The 20000-nt window shown below is 32.0% G+C and overlaps 1 protein-coding gene across 1 annotated transcript in view; it reads right to left on the bottom strand.

Moving 5' to 3' along the window:
* The window catches only part of LOC137630197 (leucine-rich repeats and immunoglobulin-like domains protein 1), a 534354-nt gene that overhangs the window by 263668 nt on the left and 250686 nt on the right, over positions 1 to 20000 (bottom strand). The window contains exon 2 of the mRNA XM_068361646.1: positions 2209 to 2386. The gene's annotated coding sequence lies outside the window, so the exon portion shown is untranslated. The remainder of the gene's footprint in view (positions 1 to 2208; positions 2387 to 20000) is intronic.

The following is a 20000-nucleotide window of genomic DNA, read 5'->3' on the forward strand; positions in this document are numbered from 1 at the left end:
TTCCCTTCCTCACTAAGCTATTTTCCTTGTTGGAGGCCTCTGGCTTATAGCATCCTGCCTTTATAAGTAGAGTTGTAGCTTAGCTATTAGTAATGATAATAATGGTGTGATTAATGAAGATTTTAGAGATAAGTACAATAGGTGAAGCTAAAATGGTAGGAACGTGAGTGAAATAGATTGGGAGGAAGATTGAAATGTTTTTAAAACCTAAGCTTGGAATATATATAGGAATTATTTATTAGAATTTATTTTATAGAATTCAAAGAGGGAAGCTATTAAGATTAAATGTTTTTGGGAGAGATGGGTTATTAGAAAATTAGAAAGGGTCCGAAAATTGGAGACACGGATAAGTAGTAAAGAGTTTAGTATAAATGAAGGGAAGGGTTAGTGGGTTTTTGAGATGGCTTGTTCATAGGGAAAGAATGGGTGAGTATATGTTGGTGGAAAGTGTATTTAACGTAGAAGTGTTTAGAGGGAAGGGAAAAGGAAGATTTAAGAAGTGTTGAACAGTAGTGTTGAAGAATTGTAAAAAAGGGCTTAGTATTTAGAAAGCGCTATAGTAGTCGTTGACGCAGTGTGTGTAACGGGGTTCGAAGCACTTTTGATGAGCCTTATGCGTTGGTGTTTGAAGCATTTAATGTTATTGACGTTTTCTGCATAGGGGTTTATCCGCTATTTCCAGTTCAGAAAGGAATAAGGCAGTGGCCACTATGAAGTATTTTCTTTGTAGCCACCCCATGTCACAGGCACTGGCATAATGTTGGAGAAAACGCATGCATAATGCAAGGCCAATATCAAAGGTATCATGATTGTATAAATAGTCTATTACTCATACTAGCGCACCGGCACTTTTGGTCCTCACTGGATGAAACAATGGCCGTTCTTCCTCCCTAAAAATACTAAAAAATGACAGTTGACAAACGAGATCGAAGCAGGGCGTAAATATACACAGCACAGGCAAACGACAAAAGAAAATAAAGCCGTGACAGATGAAATAAATAAAATTGAAAGCAAAGGTTCAAATCAATGCTAGGTGCGAACCAGCCCACAAAGGCTCGCTCGTTACCTCCACTGATAATTAATACTGTGTTGTCAAGTATAAAAAAAAGTGGGAGTGAGTTAAGCAAAAGATGAAGTCTAAAATGATGCGTGTGGTTATTGTTGTTTTGTTTAACTCTTGTAAAATTATAATAATTAGATATTCATTAATTTCATAAAAAGGGGAAATGTCAGGTTTGATTGAAAATGTCCTATTCTAAAGATTTGGTGCTGCCAAAAAGGAAAAAAATTGCATTGAATAAGTTATTGAATGTCTAGGAAACAAGAGTATAAAACACGTAGGAAAAAAATATGTATTTAGTGAATTGCAATTAATGCAACTTAACAGTGGAGTTCCATTGTTGATGTAATTTAATAATCGATCGACTGAATATCAAAGGATAATGTTAACCCCCTTTTTTTCTTCTTTTTCGCTCTATTGTCACTTTAGAAATGAAGACCTTCTATTTACAGGAAATTAACTAAAAACACTGGTTATTATTGTTGCTCCGACTACAGTATTATTTGCGTTACGTCCAACGCTCTTCTCTAATTATAGATGAACTAGATATTCTGTTTTAATTGCTGGTTTAAGTGCTCTTGTTATCATGAAGTTTCATAGTATATGCCATTATCAAGAATGTCCTAAAACTTCAGGTTACCATGTTGTCATTCAGATTTAATCTCTCCAATTTAACACTAATATGTCTGGTAGACAAATTTATGTGTGCTCAGGAAAGCACAAACAGCTTGTATAAACATTATAATGTTTACATGCTAGTATACACTTACTCATACCTACAAATTGTGCGTATTATTTAGATTTCGTACTTTCGGAATGACTCACGCACCGAGTTTACCGTATTTATTATGTAGAGTTCACTTGCGCATGCAAATGCACAGGCATGTTGTAAGCAATATGCAGCGTATATTTTCTTTCTAGTTCATACTCCCTAACAGACAAGACCCTATCTAAGATTTACATACATACGCATGCATACAAGTACACGGCCAAATAAAGCCGTCCACGGTTTAAATGAACCCTCTGATCTGCATGCTTGCAAAACATTCACAACAACAAATACACAGATTGCGACATCTGAACGGAGAATATTTTACAAGGGAAGGTATAACAACATGGACCTGAGTTTTTTTATTTTTTTTTTTTACCTCGCTTGGCACAGGGGATCCTCGAGTCCTTCCGGGGACTCCTCTTTAAAGCTTCAGCTTCCGTTGCTCGACTTTGCAGCTGCTTCGATGCATTGGAGCAAGCGAAGTTGTTCAGCTTGACCTCAGCTTGGCCTCGTTACGAAATGCTTCTCGAGTTGTCGGGCATAGCAGCTGGTGTCTGTTTGGGAGAAAATTACGGATTTTAGTTATAGCGGTGGTTTTATTTACAGCATGATGAATGATACTTATTAATTTTAAGTGATTTGTGGTTATTATATTTCTATCTTACATAATAAAAAAAACTGTGAAATATGAAAGGAACTTTAATTTACCATTGGTTAAGAGGTTGCTTATAACGATTGAATTGTAGATTTCGAATTATTGTATTAAGGTTTGTAATTATCAGATTTTTTTTTATTAGATGGTATAGATATAGTTATTGGTTAATGCCATAGTTATAGAATAGTAATAATCGCTAGATTAAAGTTATGGTTATGACATGGAAGAGCTACAAGTATTGGAAAGAATTATTATTATTATTAAACCTAAAAGTTATAGCATTTTATCAGGGGGAAGATGCGATTACGACCATTGTTCTGATTATGAATAAATGGTGATTCTCGTAAAGTTGGGTCTGGATATTATATATGTATATATATATATATATATATATATATATATATATATATATATATATATATATATATATATATACACACGTAACGTAACTGTTTATAATTGTTTAAGTGTTTAAATTACTGAATATATGAACTATTATTAATATGTGATTATTGAACAACAGATTGTGAATGATCCCTTTTTATACAAACCTTAAAAATAGATGCCTTTCATAGACAAAGATATCTAGAATTGTGAGATTCGGATTGGTTGTTGTACATAAAGGCTCTAGATATAAAAATAGTAAAGAAACGCTATAGAATAGAATATGTGTGCAAATACACCTTAAGTACTTTTCCTTTTGCTAGCACTTGTTCTTTAGGAAAATTCATTCCTACACAGTAATGACTCTATTGATTTCATTCCTAGTTCTAGCCAATTGCATTGGCTACGATTGGGTGCAGTCCAAAATCTTTGACATGCTCCACCCACAAGCATCGTGGTTGACCATCACTCAAATAGTCTTTGTTCCGCCGTGGCTCGCCTCGCTCACAAATAAACGTTGTCTCATTGCTCCTCTGCCCTTGCAAGAGGTACATGGAGGTCACTATTAATGTATCATAATCACTTATAATCTGTTTTGTTCTCGTTATATTTACATAAATCAACTGTGTAAATCAGTGGCCAATCACGGTGCTTGTGGGTATGTTAATGATTTTGCGCTGCACTCATTCGCTTCACAATAACAGGGTAATGCATAGTACATATAAAGGTCAGTATTGTAATAGATATATTTTCCTTAATTACGTTTCAATAATAGATATATTATATTTTCCAGTTTTAACCAATACTTCGTAAATGTCCTTACCAATATTATTACTGTATATTACTGTATATAATTTCCATAATCACTTTGGGTTGTTAGATCCGGTGACTGCATGTCTGTTTAATGACAACATTTTGAATGTTTGTTTTTTTCAATGCTCTTGTTTTCTCCCCCCCCAAAAAAAGACCATAACGTGTGCAACGGTAGTTGACAAAAAGCAATCAATAATTCAGTTATATGATCTATCATTTCCGAGTACGTCTATCGGCCTTTTGTTGGTGGATAGGAGTAAGAATGCTCCACTCAAAAAAGAAGAAAAAAATGTTTTTAATTTAGACCTAAATTAGACAAGACCTTATATCCAGCTTCATCTACCTGTAAATTAGATATTGCAATTGAATAGCATTCCACAACTTTTATCCTTTGATATTTGTGAAATTTTTTTTTAGATTAACTGACTTGTGTAAAAAAATATTTACGAGCAGCTCTACCTTTCATTGAAAAATGTCAATATTCGATTGCTAAATCGTATTACTTGATGTTTAGCTATCAATCCCAGCATGTAGTTTCTTTACCGACTTGGACAGGTTACTAAATCCGTGTTTGGCTGACCTTTTCCTAATCTGTTTTGTAATCTCAATTTGATACACTGGGTGTCAGAATGATGCGATTAACAATGTAGGTTTCGTAAAGAAATTTTAGAATAGATTGGTTTGATTTCTGGATGAAGTATTTATCAAATTGCCCAAAATAGAGTATTGTAATAACATTTGCCATTTCTTCATTAATTGCTTTTCTATATTTTTTATTATCAAAGAATGAAAATAGGCCAATTACCTCAATTCATTTCACAAATGTGGTTCAAGTCCACGTGTCCATATGAAATCAAATACCAGATTTTTAGTCATTAATGCTAATTTAAGACTACTGAATGTTACCAATAAGGAAACCCGAAGAAGTGACAAATCTTAGTTTTTTTTTTCTTTTTTTTTATATCATTGACAATTTGATCCTCGTAAATCTGTAAATCTTAGATGCTTTCGTTTTTAGCTACATCAATATTGCTTCTAACTAGTCAACCTAGGAAACATTATCCATTTCAGAAACCTTTATTGTCTCTGTTTAGATAACCAACATACTACTGTACAGAATGTTAACCTTTAGATATTTCATGACCATCTACTCCTTATGAAAATGCTCACGCAAGTGGATGCTCCTTTTAAATGGTAAATATACAAGTATTCATATCGACTTATGGAGAACTGCTATTGAATTATTTCCCGTGAAATCTCCATTTAAATGATAACTTTGCGATCGATAGGTGGACGGGAATAACCTATATTTTGACCACGCCCATATGCATGCTGGTGAGACAGGTTCTGAGACCTAAATTTTAATATTTGATGTTTTTTTTTTTTTTCAAAAATAATTTTCCCCATGAAAGCTAGTGAATAAAAAAGAAGCAATTCTGAAAGAGAATAATACAATATTTTTGATGTCTTATTATTCATTCCGCAATTTAGTACAATTATTAGATTAAATCGTTTATCTTTATAATCAATTTCACGAATGGATGTATACAAATAACATTCAAACAAGATGAACAGGTAAAGGAGAAATCCTGAAAAAAACAACGCAATGTTGCTCATGGCTGCAATGAGATATTTAAATACCAGAGTAAAATTTAAGGTTTACGAAATTTAGAGAGAGAGAGAGAGAGAGAGAGAGAGAGAGAGAGAGAGAGAGAGAGAGAGAGAGAGAGAGAGAGAGAGAGAGGCACATGGCTGCAACGGGAGATTTAAATACCAGAGAAGAATTAAAGGGAGTTAAGTTACGAAGTGCAGAGAGAGAGAGAGAGAGAGAGAGAGAGAGAGAGAGAGAGAGAGAGCGAGCGAGAGAGAGAGAGAGAGAGAGAGAGAGAGAGAGAGAGAGAGAGAGAGAGAGAGAAAGAGAGAGAGAGAGAGCTAGGTATATAGCTGCAATGAAAAATTTAAATACCAAATTAGAATTAAAAGGAGTTAAGCTACGAAATTCAGAGAGAGAGAGAGAGAGAGAGAGAGAGAGAGAGAGAGAGAGAGAGAGAGAGAGAGAGAGAGAGAGAGAGAGAGAGAGAGAGATAGGTACATAGCTGTAATGAAAAATTTAAATACCAAATTAGAATTAAAAGGAGTTAAGCTACGAAATTCAGAGAGAGAGAGAGAGAGAGAGAGGAGAGAGAGAGAGAGAGAGAGAGAGAGAGAGAGAGAGAGAGAGAGAGAGCTAGGTACATAGCTGCAATGAAAAATTTAAATACAAATTTAGAATTAAAAGGAGTTAAGCTACGAAATTCAGAGAGAGAGAGAGAGAGAGAGAGAGAGAGAGAGAGAGAGAGAGAGAGAGAGAGAGAAGAGAGAGAGAGAGAGAGAGATAGGTACATAGGTGTAATGAAAAATTTAAATACCAAATTAGAATTAAAAGGAGTTAAGCTACGAAATTCAGAGAGAGAGAGAGAGAGAGAGAGAGAGAGAGAGAGAGAGAGAGAGAGAGAGAGAGAGAGAGAGATTCATGTATGCATTCGAAAGCACTTCAAAAAATTGAAAGTGATTTTTTTATATTGAGAGAGACGTTTTGGGGGAAGGCACTGTGCCTCCATAAATGACCAACGCATCTGACATTTACGTAGAGCCCAAGCCGAGTCTTGCGACTCCTCCATTATTCAGTGATCACCTTCAAACAGAGAGTATTGATATTTAACGGTCAGATTTTTTTACGAAATTCGTATCCACAAATCTTCGTTGTATCTAGGATGTTATTGCTTTTGACGCTAAATTAAAGTGTACGCTAAATATAACGGCGGGACTTTGCTTACTACTGTACATGTTTTATGCGTTGGTTGGTTTATTTAGTTATCTGGCGTTACATTTATTGACGTGAAAGTCAACGCGATATTTCGACAGTGTCAGTTAACAAAAGTTAGATGTACAAGATGATACATTTTTTAAAACATAAACGAAGAGAAGGAAGTTTATTACATTGTTTTATATATATATATATATATATATATATATATATATATATATATATATATTATATATATATGTATGTGTGTATATGTATGTATATATATATACACACACATATATATATATATATATTTATATATATATATATATATATATATATATATATATATGTATATTTATATATATACATACATAAATACATTTATATATATATATATATATATAAATGTATTTATGTATGTATATATATAAATATACATATATATATATATATATATATATATATATATATATATTTATATATATATATATATGTATATTTATATATACATACATAAATACATTTATATATATATATATATATATATATATATATATATATATATATATATATATATATATATATGTGTGTGTGTGTGTGTGTGTGTGTGTGTGTGTAATAAGATAAAACATGAAAACGGACGAAGAAAAGAATACATACTGTATAAAAAAAGATAAGTAGTAGGAAGCATAGAGAAAAACAGGTAAATAGGTGAACAAAATTATGAATAAACCCGGAAGAAAACATAACCTTTAAAAAAAAATTGAAAAGAAGTACACATAATGAGACAGATAATGCCAATCATAAAACAAGAATATGAAAGTATAGATCAATCAAATAAAATAATGAATGAAATAAAAAAAAACTCAACTGAAAATAGAGAGAGTTGTAGAAATCAATATATGGTATGAATATCTCGGGGGCGTCAGGTGGGGCTTAACAGAATTCATATGCAAAGAGCAGGGTGCGCCCGTAAAAGCACGCTCGTATATCGCCAGTCACTCAGGTACGTGAAAAATGCACACGGAATTGCAAACAAAAGGGCCCAGAGAGCGGCGCTGCTGGCAAATAACTCCGAAGCCGGAGTAGTAGGATTTATGCTAAGCCATGCTTAATATATGTTTGTGTGTGTGTATATATATATATATATGTATATATATATATATATATATATATATATATATATATATATATATGTATATATATATATATATATATATAGATATACAGTATATATATATATATATATATATATATATATATATATATATATATATATATATATATATATATATAGTATGTATATGTTTACATATATATATAAATATATATATATATATATATATTATATATATATATATGTATATGTTTACATATATATATATAATTATATATATATGTTTAAAAGTATATATATATATATATATATATGTATATATATATGTTTATATATATATATATATATATGTGTGTGTGTTTGTGTGTGTGTTTGTGTGTGTGTTTATATGTATATATGTATATATATATATATATATATATATATATATATATATATATATATATATATATATATATATATATATATATTCGTCTCAAAGTTACGGCCATTCTTGTCTACGAAATCAACGCGGGGTGACATTACTCTTTTGGCAATGCGTGACAGTTGTCCACAAAAACAAGCAGACGAGTATAGCACAGATATATACAAAGGATATGGTTTTGCAGCACATGTTTAATGCAGATATCATGTTAACAGCTTTAAGCTCTGGATAAAAAAAAAAAAAACATTAAATAAACGGAGATCCGTCTCGGAAATTGCTACTATGTTAACCCTTTGCGTGTGTTCATGTACAGTTTTACAATAGCCAACAGCATAGTATTAAGTTGCTAGTTTAGGTATTACTAGCTGTTTTGTGTCTCTGAAAGGCTTATGCACGTAATAGTATAAGCTTTCGGCCATGTCCTGTTTAAATAACACGGAATTATAATGTACCGTAGCGGGAAGAATACGGAATTACAATGAGTAGTAGCTAAAACAATTTTATTATTATTATTACTTGCTAAGCTACAACCCTAGTTGAAAAGGTAGTTTATGCCCAGGAGCTCTAACAAGGAAAATAGCCCAGTGAGGAAAGGAAACAAGCAAAAATAAGATATTTTAAGAACAGTAACAACATTAAAATGAAAATTTCCTATTTAAACTTTAAACACTTAAAAAACAAGGGGGAAGAGAACTGCGATAGAATAGTGTACCCTCAAGCAAGAGAACTCTAACCCAAGACAGTGGAAGGCTATGGTACAGAGGCTATGGTACTACCCGAGACTAGAGAACAATGGTTTGATTTTGGAGTGTCCATCTCCTAGAAAAGCTGCTTACCATAGCTAAAGAGTCTCTTCTACCCTTACAAAGAGGAAAGTAGCCACTGAACAGTTGCAGTGCAATAGTTAACCCCTTGTATGAAGAAGAATTATTTGGTAATCTCAGTGTTGTCAGGTGTATACCGACAGAGGAGAATAAGTGCCAGAATATTCGGTGTATGTGTATGCAAAGGGAAAATGAACTGTAACCAGAGAGAAGGATCCAATGTAGTACTGTCTGTCCAGTCAAAGGACCCCATAACTCTCTAGCTGTAGTATCTCAACGGGTGGCTGGTGCTCTTGCCAACCTACTACCTATGGAATTGCAATGTACAATAGCTGGAAAAATACGGAATTACTATGTACAATAGCTGAAAAGATACGGAATTACTTTGTACGGTACCCGGAAAAATACGGAATTACAATGTACACTAACTAGAAAAATACGGAATTGCAGTTTACAATAGCTGGAAAAATATGGAATTACAATGTACAATACCTGAAAAAATACGGAATTTCAATGTACAATAGCTGGAAACATACGGAATTTCAGTGTATAACAGCTGAAAAAATACGGAATTACAATGTACAATACTTAAAGAAATTTGGAATTACAATGTACAATAGGTGGAAAAAATACGGAATTTTAATGTACAACAGCTGAAAACATTCGGAATTTCAGTGTACAATACCTAAAGAAATATGGAATTACAATGTAGAATAGCTGGAAAAAATACGGAAATTTAATGTACAACAGCTGAAAAAATACGGAATTACAATGTACAATAGCTGGAAAAAGGAATTTTAATGTACAAAAGCTGAAAATATACGGAATTACAATGTACAATAGCTGGAAGAATGTGGAATTGCAATTTGCAGTAGTTAGAAAAATACAAAATTACAATGTACAATAGCTGATAAAATACTGAATTACAATGTACAGTATTTAGAGACACATTAGCCATCAACTGGCCCTGCATACGGCATCGATTACCCAACAGCGGATATTAGAGAAGCATCAGTTGGAAATTAGACGAATTCATCCCCTAGACTGATATCGAGTCCGAAGACCAACAGGATATAGTCTCCATTAAGTACAGGATGAATTAGAGAATCGCCTCGGGAAAGGAAATGTTGGAATGTTGGACTCTTAAGGGAATCAATTTGATGAAAGTTCCCCAGTGAGAACTTTGGGAACTTGGGGGAACTTGCAACGAGTGTCGCTGAGATTGTTCCTCCGCAGGAGTTGTCCTCCCCGAGGACGAGATGACCCCTTCGAAAGTGGAAGGAGAATATAGAATCTTTATAAAGGAATTTTTATCTCCTAAAACGCCTATTTCAATTATATGTGCTAAGCCTTAATTATTATTTAATCCAGCTTGTAGTGTATAAGAGAATTAGTATTCCTGCGCTTTACATAATGATTAACGGGAGAAATAATTTTGTTTATTGCACCGCTATTATTCAGTAAATAAAAGAAGGAAAACCAGTGTAAAGTTCTTCCTGTTATCACCCAATGGTTATATATATATATATATATATATATATATATATATATATATATATATATATATATATATATATATATATATATATGTATTTAGACACGCATACACAGATATCATCATCGTCATCTCTTCCGACGCCTATTGACGTAAAGGGCCTCAGTGAGATTTCAGTCTCTACCTTGAGATTTTAAGTCAATACTTCTCTATTCATCAGCTCTTACCTCACGCTTCTTAATCCCCATCCACGTAGGCCTGGGTCTTCCAACTCTTCTAGTGCCTTGTGGAGCCCAGTTAAAAGTCTGGGGAACTAATTTCTCTTGCGAAATGCGAACAGCATGCCCAACCCGTCTCCATCTACCCCTCTCCACTATCTCATCCGCATATGGTTTTCGATTAAGTTTTCTTATAGTTTCATTTCTAATCATATCCTGCTATTTACCTCCCAATAACCTTCTGAGGACTTTGTTCTCAAATCTACAAAATCTGTTGGATATCGTTTCATTGTCATACAGCGACTCATGCCCATGTAACACCGATCTCTCTACTTAACCTAACCATTGTCTGGTTTGCTTTTTGCAATCCTTCATTTGACTCAAATTCTAAAGATCCTGTATTAGAGATCATAGTTCCTAAATATTTCAATGATTCTACCTCATTAATCCTTTCTCCTTCGGATGATATTTCGTCTTCCATTGCATATTTCTTTCTCATCGTTTCACGCATTCTGGTAAGCAAGTATTGCAAATACTGTGGTGTTCTGTTAATAAGGACAGCGTCAAGAGCACACTCTATATCCGTTAATTTCCTATTACTAACCCAGTCAAATCCTTCTCCATCAATCCCAACTGTTCTATGCATTAAAAAATCCATGAGGAGTATAAATAACATAGGTGACAACACATTTCCTTGGAGTACTCCACTGTTCACTAGAAATTAATTTGATAGGACTCCACTAAAATTAACTTTGCACTTGCTATGCTTATGAACAACCTTAATCAAATTTCATATTTAAGAGGAACTACATATTAATGGAGGACTCTCCACAAAATTGGTTGGTGAATACTATCAAAGGCTTTTTCATAGTCCACAAATGGCAACAAAAGTGGATTTCCATATCCTACATATTGCTGTACAACATGTCTTAAAATGAAAATTTGTTCAGTACAACTTCTACCTTTTCTAAATCCTGCTTGTTCACCTCTCAGATTTTTATCAGAATTTTCTCTCTAGTATCCTAAGAAGAAACATACTACATATCTTCATGACAACTGACGTAAGTTTGATGCCTCTGTAATAATTTCAATCAGCCAGGTCTCCTTTTTTGCCATTTCCACCAAAACTTCCAGCTCCCATTCATTAGATTTTACCTGTTTACGTCACATTCTACAAAATTATTTTGTTAGTATTATGGGGGTCACTTCATTTTCAGCCAATATCATCTCAGCAGTTATTCCAACGTAACTAAGGGCTTTCCTTCTCCTGAGTTTTTTAATGATAGCCTTGACTTCTCTGAATTCTTTCATGGTACATCAAGGTCATCATAAGCTTCAGGTATATCAATCAAACATATATATATATATATATATATATATATATATATATATATATATATATACATATATATATATACATATATATATATATATATATACATATACATATATATATATATATATATATATATTTATATGTATATTTATATATATATATATATATATATATGTATATATATACATACATATATATATATATATATATATATATATATATATATATATATATATTTATATGTATATTTATTCATATATATATATTTATGTATATATATATATATATATATATATATTTATGCTGAATATATATAAATATGTATATATATATATGTATATATATATATATATATATATATATATATATATATATATATATATATATATATACATATATATATATACACACACACACTCAGTATATGGATATAGTCATATTGAATAGTACCGGAAATATTGATAAAATACTCGACGAATTTTAATTATAGGAGTAGCCCGCAGTAAAGCGTAACAGAAATTCCACGGAATTCTGAAAACAGTTTTTCTTCTCTTGAAAAGACTACAAAGAATTCTTTGATGATTCCGAAGCTACAGCAATTATTAAAACGTTTCCAATGCAACCAGATTTACAAAAACGTTGTTGAAATTCTATGTTTCTCTGAAGTTTGCATTGAGATTCTAGTTGAGTTATGTATTTCATCGAAGCAGTGCAATAGAAAAATAGAAAAGTCGAACGTAGTAAGAAAGTTGAGCAAACATGCTTGAATTTTTTTTTTTTTATGATATATACATGAATAAAAGTTTCTGAAATCGCTGATAACCTAAACTGATTGAGGCATAAAACCTTGCGTATATAATATATATATATATATATATATATATATATATATATATATATATATATATATATATATATATATATATATATATATATATACATATATATAAGAGGTTTTATGCCTTATGCAGTGTAGGTTATCAAAGATCTTACAACTCATATTTAATTTTGTGCATGTATATGGTTTCATATATATATATATATATATATATATATATATATATATATATATATATATATGTGTATATATATATATATATATATATATATATATATATATATATATATATATATATATATGCACACACATTATCTCTCTCTCTCTCTCTCTCTCTCTCTCTCTCTCTCTCTCTCTCTCTCTCTCTCTCTCTCTTTAGGTTAATTTGCATGAATATCAATAATTCATTGGTAGATATCTGAGCATTTAGCAAGGAATGATGAGATATCGAAGAAAATGACACACATCATAAAATCAAATTCTTAAGTGTATGGTATCAGGTACCATACCTGCCCTGAGACATGTCAGGTCTTGGCATTGAATGAATAAAATTGCGAATATATAATTGATTAGATATAATTATGAATATCAAATAAGTGATCGAAAAGACATTTTAAAAACATACTTTGTATCAGAAATGATGATCAGGATATACTATGGATGACAGATGAGCTTTTATAGAGAAAATTTAGTTTTCAATTGTGCAAAGCATCTTTATGTAATATACTCATATTATTTCTTGGTGTGGAATACCTCTATATCATTTAGTTTAGATATTCTTCAGAATGGAGATGGCACGAAGGGATTAATTGTAATCAGATAGAGAAGCATCAAATTCATGCTACCTATGTAATGTAGCGAATGCACTGCTAGATAAATGTACTGACTAGAAAGGAGATTGGTAGAATCCTGCAATGTTGGTTAGTACCTATGTCGCTTCTCCCTTCTTTTGTTAGAATGATATATTCTATAACTAAATTTTATTCTTTTGACAGGAAAAAAGGCTCGCCCTGGAATGAATTACTCAGGGAGAATAATTATATATAGATCTGAATAATGAATATAATTATGAAATATGTAGACTTGATATGTTAAACAAAACATGTAATTCCTATTCCTGCTTGACATTAATTAAGGATATATAAAATTCATGAAATGACATCCACTGCTATAGTTAATATACAACGGTCAAGTAATTAATTTACTGTGACTCTCATCCATTATAGCAATGCATGAACTCTACTCATTAAAATGAGATGGCAGAATTATTTCCTATGCAGATTAATTACACTGCTTGTGGGAATGGCTCAGCGTTTCAAATGATTTTCAATCTCCTTTCAGGTTTAGCTACGTTATGGGCGTAACGCCAAACGCATAAAACAATGAAAGTATTTCGTTAACTAGAATAACAAACAAGTAATATATACGCCGCCGATAGTAAAGAAAACTTGGATAATTATGGGAGCGATAAGGTCGAAAGGTTAGGTATTTACTGCAACAACAACAACAACAACAAAAACAACAACAATAATAATAATAATAATAATAATAATAATAATAATAATAATAATTATCAGACCTTATATGAAAAATATGATTACACTTATGTAGTTTGACTATTTAGCGAAGGCATCTAAAGCAGTTCTACTACTACTACTCCTATATCTACTACCAATACTACTACTACTACTACTACTACTACTACTACTACTATTATTATTATTAACAATAATCATAATAATGACAATGAAAATTATAATTATTAAATCTTATATGAACAACTTGATTACATGATTTTCAATAGAACAGAGAACTTAATAATTATTTTGATATTCTAAGAACCTCAAGAGAAATTGCTGTTATAATAAAATTCTTACATGGCATAATTTTGGCATTTAGAATATTTTCCAGTTGCATTAGAATCCAGTTTTTATAATTCCTCTTATAAGTAACAAACTTGGAAAAGTGATTTGTTTTAGACATTTCTTCGATAAATTTACTGAAAAGTAGTAAGAGAGAGAGAGAGAGAGAGAGAGAGAGAGAGAGAGAGAGAGAGAGAGAGAGAGAGAGAGAGAGAGAGAGAGAGAGAGAGACTGTGTCAGGGTAGTTCTATCTAATAGAGCACTGCTTTATGACGCGTTTTTGAGTCTTTGATAGCTTTATTGGAAATGTCCCTGCACGGCAATGAGCTGGACTGGGGTTCGAGACGTACTCAAGCCCAGTAGTTTCTTATAATGTCTGCAACCTCACCATTCTTGTTGACGAAGGATGGAGAATTTGGGATAGCCTATAGGTGTCCCTGTTGAGTCATCAAAAGCCATTGCCTGGCCTTCCCTGGTCCTTACTTTGGTGGAGAGGGGGCTTGGGCACTAATCATATGTGTCCCCGAGACTTTCTAGGTTACAGATAGAGTGAACGTTTTAATTATATTTATTATCATTAGGATGTAATGAAATAGATGTCAGTTTTATGTAAACTTTCATACTAAGACAATAAAACAAGGAACAATTGAGAAATAAAGTATGTATTGGGCAAATGATATCATAATATTATGCTGGTTTCACTCGCTTGGATATAATAAAATGTGGCCCCTAGTTGACGAAGAAGTCACTGCCCCTTTCCTCTGCTGTTCATTAGTAGCCTTTAAACCTTAACAGAAACTGTAAACAGGGAATAAACTTTCATATAGCCTAACCTGATAACAGGGAATAATCTTTCATATAACCTGATAACAGGGAATAAATTTTCATATAACCTGATAACAGGGAATAAACTTTCGTATAACCTGATAACAGGGAATAAACTGCTGAGCCTAACCTGATAACAGGGAATAAACTTTCATATAACCTGATAACGGGGAATAAACTTTCATATAACCTGATAACGGGGAATAAACTTTCATATAACCTGATAACGGGGAATAAACTTTCATATAACCTGATAACAGGGAATAAACTTTCATATAACCTGATAACTGGGAATAAACTTTCATATAACCTGATAACAGGGAATAAACTTTCATATAGCCTAACCTGATAACAGGGAATAAACTTTCATATAACCTGATAACAGGGAATAAACTTTCATATAACCTGATAACGGGGAATAAACTTTCATATAACCTGATAACGGGGAATAAACTTTCATATAACCTGATAACGGGGAATAAACTTTCATATAACCTGATAACGGGGAATAAACTTTCATATAACCTGATAACAGGGAATAAACTTTCATATAACCTGATAACGGGGAATAAACTTTCATATAACCTGATAACGGGGAATAAACTTTCATATAACCTGATAACAGGGAATAAACTATCTAAAAGGCAAACCGACTTTGATTCAAGATTTTATCATCCAGATGTTTCTTGAAAATCATGCTGAAAGGTTTTCGTCCTTTCAGACTTCGTGTATCAAAAATTGTTGATGAAGTGTCAACACATTTTAGGACATTCAGTTTAGTTGTGATTCATGCTACGTCAGCGCCTAGAATTGCACTAATATCCGTCCAGTAACCCAAGATCTATATAGATCTAGATCTTGTGGTGGTACGGAGGTAGCGTCGTTGCATAGTGTTTGCCAGACTGTAGTTCGAGTCCCGCTCAAGACTTGTTAGTTCCTTTGGTCGCTGTAACCTCACCATCCTTGTGAGCTTAGGGCGGGGAGGCTGTTTGGGGGAGCCTGTAGGTCTATCTGCTGAGTCGTCAGCAGCCATTGCCTGGCCCTCCTTGGTCCTTGCTTGGCTGGAGAGGGACCTTGGGCGCTGATCATATATAATATGATCAGTCTCTAGGGCATTGTCATGCTGAATAGGGCAATGTCACTGTCCCTTGCCTCTGCCATTCATGAAAGAGAGAGAGAGAGAGAGAGAGAGAGAGAGAGAGAGAGAGAGAGAGAGAGAGAGAGTTTGTGCATTGTTAGAAAGATATTAGTCTCTAGTTCAGTAGTTAAAAGAATGATTGTGTGCGAGATCACTGTGTTTTTTATTTTATAGCATTAGAGTTCTAAGCCAATCTTTCGAAATGAAGATTGAAACCCACCCACCACCATCATCTGACGACGGTAGACCTTACTCTAGGGATATATCGGATAGAGATATTATGTATATATATATATATATATATATATATATATATATATATATATATATATATATATACATACAGTATATACAATATATATATATATATATATATATATATATATATATATATATATATATATATATATAAGTATGGAGAGAGGAGCAATTACTCAAGCATAAACATATTGGAGTAGGGAGACGCGTTCTGTTTTTTTCATTCATTTATTTGCGCCGACGTTTCGTATCAGCTTGATACATTTTCCAGGCTGAAACGATTACAAGTTAATTGTGTATAAGTAAAAAGATACACACAACGTTTACCAACACCAAAATTAAAAAGCTTTTTAATAAATTAAGAATAAAAACAGAGTAAAAACAGAAACAGAATAAGTGAAAGGGCTTGGAGCGAATATAGAGAAAATGTTTTTTTTAATTCAATGATAATTATAATAATAATAATAATAATAGAAAGATATATAATAATAATAATAATAATAATAATGATAATAATAATAATAATAATAATAATAATAATAATAATAATAATAATAATAATAATAACAATAATAATAATGATAATAATAATAAAACGAACAAGACACCTACCCACAGCGGTAGCGTAAGGAGAACTGACATGAAAAATTGTTATGGAAGGGAGTGTAAACAAAAACAACAGGTAATTAGGCAATAAACAATTGGGTGGAAGACGACTGGTGGTTAAGAGAAGGTACAGTTAGCTTAATCATTATTGATTCAAGGGTGGTTAGTTCGTCTATATGTCGGGTTTTTCCTATTATATTAAAATGACTGGTATCTATGTGTGTTTTGCAACTTTTACTGTGATTTCTTATGTTAGATTGTTCTGGATTTGATAGTCGACAACCCGTTCTATAGCTAATTCCCTGATGAGAGGAAATTCGGACTTTTAGCAGCCTCCTGGTGCAACCGATGTAAGTGCCGAGATCACATCTGGGACAATTATACTTATAAACGACACCGGAGGCAAACAGGGGGCTGATCTTATCCTTGACTTGGAAGAGTGAGCCGATGGTTCGGGGGTTTATGGGAATTAGTTTTAAATTAAGGGCAGGCAATTGCTCACTGAATAGGTTAATGCATTTTTTCCTAAATTTATTATTATGGAGAAAGGGAAATCTAGCAAACATACGGAGCTTGGGGACATTGTGGACTATTGGGGTTGGATTGAATTTCAGATTAAGTAGCTTATTAAGGGATCTATGAAAAATTGCTGGAGGGAAATAATTATCCTTAATGTAATCAGCAAGGAAAGTCACTTCAGTATGAAAGGTAGACCAGCTTGATGTCAGATTAATGGCTCTATGGAGGAGAGTTGACACGGAATTTAGTTTAAAGTTAAAAAAACATGAGCTATAAAAATTGGTCCCCAAGCCAGTAAAGGTGCTCTTTCTATAAATACCAGTATGAAAGCCAGACTCGTCCTTGGATATCCTCACATCAAGGAACGGAAGTGAAGTGAATTCAATCCAACCCCAATAGTCCACAATGTCCCCAAGCTCCGTATGTTTGCTAGATTTCCCTTTCTCCATAATAATAAATTTAGGAAAAAATGCATTAACCTATTCAGTGAGCAATTGCCTGCCCTTAATTTAAAACTAATTCCCATAAACCCCCGAACCATCGGCTCACTCTTCCAAGTCAAGGATAAGATCAGCCCCCTGTTTGCCTCCGGTGTCGTTTATAAGTATAATTGTCCCAGATGTGATCTCGGCACTTACATCGGTTGCACCAGGAGGCTGCTAAAAGTCCGAATTTCCTCTCATCAGGGAATTAGCTATAGAACGGGTTGTCGACTATCAAATCCAGAACAATCTAACATAAGAAATCACAGTAAAAGTTGCAAAACACACATAGATACCAGTCATTTTAATATAATAGGAAAAACCCGACATATAGACGAACTATCCACCCTTGAATCAATAATGATTAAGCTAACTGTACCTTCTCTTAACCACCAGTCGTCTTCCACCCAATTGTTTATTGCCTAATTACCTGTTGTTTTTGTTTACACTCCCTTCCATAACAATTTTTCATGTCAGTTCTCCTTACGCTACCGCTGTGGGTAGGTGTCTTGTTCGTTTTATTATTATTATCATTATTACAATTTTTCATGTCAGTTCTCCTTACGCTACCGCTGTGGGTAGGTGTCTTGTTCGTTTTATTATTATTATCATTATTATTATTATCATTATTATTATTATTATTATTATTATTATTATTATTATTATTATATATCTTTCTATTATTATTATTATTATAATTATCATTGAATTAAAAAAAAAAAATTCTCTATATTCGCTCCAAGCCCTTTCACTTATTCTGTGTTTCTGTTTTTACTCTGTTTTTATTCTTAATTTATTAAAAAGCTTTTTAATTTTGGTGTTGGTAAACGTTGTGTGTATCTTTTTACTTATACACAATTAACTTGTAACCGTTTCAGCCTGGAAAATGTATCAAGCTGATACGAAACGTCGGCGCAAATAAATGAATGAAAAAAACAGAACGCGTCTCCCTACTCCAATATGTATATATATATATATATATATATATATATATATATATATATATATATATATATATATATATATATATATATATATTGTTGTACACATGATATATTACCATGTATATAGATAAACAGATATGATTTGCATGTACATACATTTGTGTGTAGCTATATATATATATATATATATATATATATATATATATATATATGTGTATATATATATGTGTGTAGTTATGTATTTATATACATATATATATATATATATATATATATATATATATATATATATGTATTTATATACATATATATATATATATCTATATATATATTTGTATATATGCTTATATATATAAATATAAATATATATATATATATATATACATATATATATATATATATAAATCTGTATTTGATATGAAGGCTCTTATTCAGAAGCATATTACCATAATTATGACAGTAAACTTGGTGGGTCAATGTATATAAAATGAGTATTCTTTGAATTAGCATATTTAATTGATATCTTATTTTGATATGCAGTATCGAATTGATTAAATTAGTCTTCTGTATAAAGTAGCACATCAAAGTAGCATTTCATTGATTTACCCAGTTTTAGTTGGTCAGAATATTTTCCTGAAA

The sequence above is a fragment of the Palaemon carinicauda genome, chromosome 38, assembly GCF_036898095.1.
Source record: "Palaemon carinicauda isolate YSFRI2023 chromosome 38, ASM3689809v2, whole genome shotgun sequence".
Classification (NCBI taxonomy): Eukaryota; Metazoa; Arthropoda; class Malacostraca; order Decapoda; family Palaemonidae; genus Palaemon; species Palaemon carinicauda.